Source organism: Gymnodraco acuticeps, unplaced genomic scaffold (assembly GCF_902827175.1).
Source record: "Gymnodraco acuticeps unplaced genomic scaffold, fGymAcu1.1, whole genome shotgun sequence".
NCBI classification, from domain to species: Eukaryota; Metazoa; Chordata; class Actinopteri; order Perciformes; family Bathydraconidae; genus Gymnodraco; species Gymnodraco acuticeps.
The window spans coordinates 216231-223553 of record NW_022989786.1 but is presented as its reverse complement, the minus strand read 5'-3'; positions in this window follow the sequence as shown (position 1 = coordinate 223553).

Genomic DNA, 7323 nt, shown 5'->3' with positions numbered 1-7323 from the left:
GTCAGAAAAATCGCAATTCGATTTTTTTTCCCAAAATCGTGCAGCCCTAATACACACACACACACACACACACACACACACACACACACACACACACACACACACACACACACACACACACACACACACACACACACACACACACACACACACACACACACACACACACACACACACACACACAGGCCGCCCCCTGCTGAACTGCAGTGGCCTTCAGTCAGGTCTGTTATGTAATATAGCAGGAAGATAAAACACAAACTACAATATTTTAAAGATCAATTCATTTTTGGTGATTTTATTTCAACTTTAATGGGACAGAAATCACTCAGCAACTCCCCATCCAAAGTGTATCATTGTATCTTGGTTAACTGTACAAACGCAGTGTGACAATATCTCAGCTTCAGCGTCCAATGAGAGCACCAGATCATCTCAAAGAATTCTAGCTCTTCCTCAAGTGTTGGGGAAAGGGTTTGAAAACAAAGAGTAGAGTTTGGAAAGGACCTCAGCGATGGAAATATGTAATATAAATGTGCTATAGATAGAAGTGCCATTTCACTAACTTTTACCACAATTTGGAGGTAAATATGAGGTATTTTACTGACAATATTAGGCACTTTGATCTACTTTTACAGATTCATATAATTAAAACAAAATAAATCAACGAATGCTTTATGATGTACGATTACAGGTCAAACCAAACCTGGCATTATACAAAGTCAGTCAACTTAGCTGCACTAAAATAAGGTGTACGTGATTCTGAAGATGGCAATTCAGGATAATAAGTACTCATAGTTCTCGCACTTCAAGTATATCTTTACGCGTTTACATTAGTAGTTTGCTTATGTAAAATCATTAATGCACAACATGTACTTGTAACAGTGTATTTTTCTGTGGTATTACTATTTGTACTAAAGTAAGATAAAATGAATGAATACTGCTTCCCCAGTTGCTCTCTGCTGAACACAACAGACTCAGAGTCCCAGATCTGTAAAACTATTTATTGTGGCTATATTAATGGCTGGCAACATGTGGTCTACTCAGAGGACAGAGGACAGTGGACAGAGGACAGAGGACAGAAGACAGAGGACAGTGGACAGAGGACAGTGGACAGAGGACGGAGGACAGTGGACAGAGGACGGAGGACAGAGGACAGAGGATGGAGGACAGAGGACGGAGGACAGTGGACAGAGGACAGTGGACAGAGGACGGAGGACAGAGGACAGTGGACAGTGGACAGTGGACAGAGGACAGAGGATGGAGGACAGAGGACGGAGGACAGTGGACAGAGGACGGAGGACAGTGGACAGAGGACGGAGGACAGTGGACAGAGGACGGAGGACAGTGGACAGAGGACGGAGCACCAGCCGTCACTGTTTTCAGTGGGACACAATCTGAGATTTAGGATGTGTGGACGAAGATAAGAGACTTATGTCTTATGGAGAACATATCATTATCATTGTCATGATAGGCCACAATATGTGTTGATTTGTAACCAATATATGTGTCTTTAAGTATTTTGAAAAGTGCTCCATAAATAAAATATATTAATATTATTGTTATTTTTTTATATTTGAAAACAAATCATTTTGAGGAAATAAAGATATCCAGTTAAACTATAATACAATATATATTATAATATAATTAAACATCATATTATTAAACATATTATACAACATAATATAATGTAATGACACATAATATAATATAACTTATTGAAATATAATATAATAAGATATAAAACAACATACTATAACATAATAATATACTTATGATTTAATAATATGTATTTTATATAACCATTGACACCATACCAGACATGTACTCCACTTCCTGTAAAGCTGCTGAAATTCATATTTCATAAAACCACCTGTCGTCAGTTTGAAATAAAGTTTGAGGGGGCGGGGCTCACACCGACACACACACTCTGACTGACCCTGGAAGTGAGGGTGAGATGATGGGCAGAGGTCAAGAGGTCAAAGACTGAGAGAAAACGATGGGGGTGGGGGTTCAGGAACAGGATGACTTTCCATTACAAAGCCTCTCTCTCTCTCTTCCCTCCCCAGCTTTGTTTCTGTCTCGTGCTTTCTTTATGAAGCAGAGTGAACACACTGATGACACGCTGTTGTTTACTTCCTGTCTCCTCCAGCAGCCGTAGCCATGACGACAGGTAGCGCGTAAACTCTGTAACCTCGGAGATGTGGAAGTCTACCCCCCCCCCCCCCGACCCCTCACAGTCGGGTCACTTTGAGGCTGTGACCGCAGTCAAAAGTCACCCTGAGGTTAGACTGGATTATTGAAATATATGTATTTGTTTTTTTACACATACATTGAATCTGTTGACTGAAACAAAATACGTTTGAGATGTTTCCTCTAAATCTTCTCATCTACATGTTAAAACATGATAAATGTAGAGTTATGACCATGTTTGTGTTGGTTGTTTTGAGGCCTTTTCCCACTTTGGACTCTTGGTACTGTTGGTGTCGATGAACCTGGGTCATAAATGGGTTTTACAGAAATACAAATGTACACTACATGAACAATCCCCAACATATATTGTCTAAAACAACATATATATTTATTGTATGCAAAAGGATCTGCTGAATCATATTTAACAATGAAAGTGTCATTAGTTTTTGTGATAAATGTAAAATTCGTTAATTCGCTATAATAAAGACTAAGGTTGCATATTTATGGTTTTATAATATTAAAATGATTGTCAATCGATTTTCACCTTTATTCATGCATTTACTGTAACATTTTTAATTGAAGAATTAAACATGTAGCATGTGTCAGTTATTGTGAGAGGTATAATGACACTTCCTCCTTATTGGTCAACATGCAGTTGAATCCTACATCTCCCAAAATGCAACTCAGTAGTGCATTTTAAAAATCTGATGGGCACATTAGAACATACAAGTGAGCATATTGATAGAAAACATGTTATTCTAATGAAATACGTTTTTAGTTTGTTTCAATCTATTTAGTTTTAAACTAAACTTTGTCTAATAATAATTGTATGACCTCGTCTGAACCTAAGTCTTCGTAATACCAAATGCTTTTCCCTGATAAACTGGTATCCCTAGGTTACACATTGTTTGTACCAGAGTGGTGTTAATCTGTTTTTCAAGGCAAAGCAAATAGGACTTTCCTTGGAAATGTGGAATATTTGTCTGTGGGGGGGTTGTTTTCAATTCACAGCTGCACCTTCCCCTTTCAATATTTGTCATGATGAGGTCTCATATCCAAGATTACTATTCACAATTCATATTGTGCATATTTCGATAAATACACACATATCTGGGATCAGCTGGTAGTTTGTTATTTGTCATCGGTGACACACTGATTCTCACACATTCTCTCTTCAGCACCAGAGGAACCTGCAAGAGCTTTATCCAAACTTTGATTTCATTGTGTACACGCAAACTGAAAGATGGACAATAAAGTTGTCTTTGACTTAAGTTGTACTTTGTGTATGTATCTCTAGCAATAACATCTCCTCACATACTGTAGAACAGGGGATGTGGTTTCAATGTGTTTTTCAGGATTTCATATAGACCTCTTTTCTTTATGAAAGTTACTCTTCTTTTAGTTGTTTTACTACTACTTATCTTTTATTAAAGTATATCATGTAGTAATTTTGGAGCCACTATTAGTTTATATGTATATGTCCCCTGTATCGTGTATCCAACTTGCTTTTGCAATACTGAATTATACCACAGTCTTCATTATGCTAAATAAAGAACATTTTAATTTGTGAGAAAATCTACAGTAACGTGAACTCCAAGTGTCTCCTTTGTTCTCCCTTCATTTGAATGTGTCCTCTCTGTGGAATAATCTGAGAGGACCAACAGCTGCTGTGACCAAACACACACACACACACACACACACACACACACACACACACACACACACACATACACAGAAACCAGCAGCTTGCAACTTCATGCTTGCAGTACACTCAGACACACTGCATAAACACACTAACTCTCCCTTTCTCCTCCCAGGTTGTTTCCATGGAAACCCAGTGATTTAATTGTTATAAAGGGCGTTCTACTGTGTTTCACACACACACACACACACACACACACACACACACACACACACACACACACACACACACACACACACACACACACACACACACACACAAACACACATACAGCTGTATAGCGCTCCTACAGTGGTGTGGATGTTTGAATGGAGGGCAGTAAATCGTCCTCAGAGAGATTTACACACTCAGCACGTCCAGGTGGAGCGGCTCACAGGGTGGAGTCAGCTGGAACTGTCTTATAGAGCCCTGTTTAGTCTGATACGTTCAAATATCTTTACAGGGATAGTTTTATATTTTGGGAAATGCTTATTCAGAATCAGAAATCCTTGATGTGTCCCGCATTACAGCAAAAAGGACAGTGGCTGAGTAGTGTGATACCTCTGTAAGTGGCACACACCCTCTGATCCCCCTTTTTGAAAAGGGGAACCACCACCCCGGTCTGCCACTCCTTCGGTACTGTTTCTGACTTCCACGCAACGTTGATGAGACGTGTCAACCATGACAGTCCCTCAACACCCAGAACCTTCAGCATTTCTGGGCGGATCTCATCCACCCCCGGGGCTTTGCCACTGTGGAGTTGTTTGACGACCTCAGTGACCTCCCCCCGGGAGATTGGTGTTGATCCCCCGTCATACTCCAGCTCTGCCTCTAACATAGAGGGCGGAGTTGTCGGGTTCAGGAGTTCCTCAAAGTGTTCCTTCCAACGCCCTAACACTTCATCAGTTGAGGTCAACAACGTCCCATCCTTACTGTACACAGCTTGGATGGTTCCCTGCTTCCCCCTTCTGAGGTGTCGGACAGTTTTCCAGAACAACTTTGGTGCCGCCCGAAAGTCCTTCTCCATGTCTTCTCCGAACTTCTTCCACACCCGCTGCTTTGCCTCGGCCACGGCTGAGGCTGCTGCCCTTCGGGCCTGTCGGTACCTTGCAACTGCCTCGGGAGTCCCCCGGGATAACAAATCCCTGAAGGCCTCCTTCTTCAGTCGGACGGCTTCCCTGACCACTGGTGTCCACCAGGAGGTTCGAGGGTTACCTCCCCTTGAGGCACCTAAGACCTTGAGACCACAGCTCCCCGCCGCAGCTTCGGCAATAGAGGCTTTGAACACCGACCACTCTGGTTCAATGTCCCCAACCTCCACAGGAATGCCCGAAAAGCTCCGCTGGAGGTGTGAGTTGAAGGCCTCCTGAACTTGGGCCTCCTCCAGACGTTCCCAGTTCACCCAAACTACACGTTTGGGCTTACCAGGTCTATCCAGAGGCTTCCCCCGCCACTTGACCCAACTCACCACCAGATGGTGATCAGTTGACAACTCCGCCCCTCTCTTTACCCGAGTGTCCAAAACATACGGCCTCAGGTCCGATGATACGATAACGAAATCGATCATGGACCTTCTGCCTAGGGTGCTCTGGTACCACGTACACTTATGAGCATCCTTATGTTCGAACATGGTGTTTGTTATGGCCAATCCATGACTAGCACAGAAGTCCAGTAACAAACAATCACGCCCCTCCAAGTGTCTCCATCATTGCCCACATGTGCGTTGAAGTCTCCCAGCAAGATTAAAGAGTCCCCTTCAGGAGCCCCATACAGGACTCTTTCCAGGGTCTCCAAGAAGGCCGTATACTCTGAACTGCTGTTTGGTGCATAAGCACACACAACAGTCAGAGTTTTCACCCCCATAACCCGCAGGCGTAGGGAGGCGACCCTCTCGTCCACTGGGGTAAACTCCAACAACGAAGCACCCAACCGGGGACTTGTGAGTATCCCCACACCCGCCCGGCGCCTCACACCTTGAGCAACTCCGGAGAAGAATAGAGTCCAACCCCTATCCAGAAGTAAGGTTCCAGAGCCGACGCTGTGCGTAGAGGCGAGCCCAACCAGATCCAACTGGTAACGCTCCACCTCCCGCACAAGCTCCGGCTCCTTCCTCCCCAGAGAGGTGACGTTCCACGTCCCCAAAGCCAGCTTCTGTCGCCCGGGTCTGGTCCGTCGAGACCCTCTGCTTTCACTGCCACCCTTCTGGCAGCGCACCCGACCCCATTGCTGTTTCCCGTAGGTAGTGGGCCCGCGGGACGGAGAAGCGGAGGTGTTGCCCACGTTGCCTTTTCGGGCTGTGCCCGGCCACCAGACGCTCGCCGACGAGTCCTCCTTCTGGTCATGGCTCCAGAAGGGGACCCCGGGCTTCCTCCGGGCCGGGTATCCTCACTTCTTGGTTTTTCTTTCATGAGGTCTTTTGAACCAATCTTAGTCTGGCCCCTTGCCTGAGACCAATTTGCCATGGGAGACCCTACCAGGAACCAGTGTTGTGCTAGTTACTGAAAACCAGTAACTAGTTACCATTACTAGTTACTTCATTTCAAAAGTAACTCAGTCACTTTACTGATTACTTACACCAAAAAGTAATGCGTTACTGTAAAAAGTAACTTTTTCGTTACTTAAAAAAAGGGCTCCCATTAATGCCCTTATAGCCTTCATTTCAGTACTGTTATTGCATTGGAGAATAATACAATCTGTTGATCAACTTGACATGCATTATATGCAATCTGGATTGCATCGATATTAGCTGGCTTTCCATTTTTGTATATTCTTTCTCCAGGTAGTTGGAAAAAGTTTTCCGTCCCATATGCCGTGTGCCGCCCGGACATGCTATCATGCTAACTAGCTCCCTGAAAGCGGGTGACTCCACTGTAGCAATAGCCTGCATGTGTTCTACAACATACCGTGCAATGGCTTTATCCACTTTTCCCTGGCCAGCAGTCCCTTGGTTAAAATCCAGCCGCTGTTGCTTAGGTGGAGGTGGAGTGGCGTTGGATGAGTCTGGGTCAGTGCCGTTCTTAGTTACTAGCTTCGTCCCAGCACGTTGTTTTTGCAGATGTTTTAAGAGATTTGAATTACTGGTTTGGGCAGTAGATAGGATCTTTGACCCGCCAAGACACAACTTACATTTAACAGAAACTTTATTTTCTTTGTGCTCGACAAAAGTGAAATAGTGAGAATATCTCCAGGTGGAGAAACTAGACTTGAGCTCCGCCGCCGCCATGATAGTCTTGTTAGTAAACAACACAAACACGCCCACAGCGGGTCTCCGCATGTGACACAGGAAACTATCTAAGTACATTTACTCAAGTGCTGTACTTAAGTACAGTTCTCATCTCTGTTCGCCTGGCTGTTGACTATATAAAAAAACTAACGCAGTAACAGAGTAACGCACCATGTAGTAACGGTAACTGAGTTACTGAATTTAAAAAGTAATGCGTTAGAGTACTAGTTAC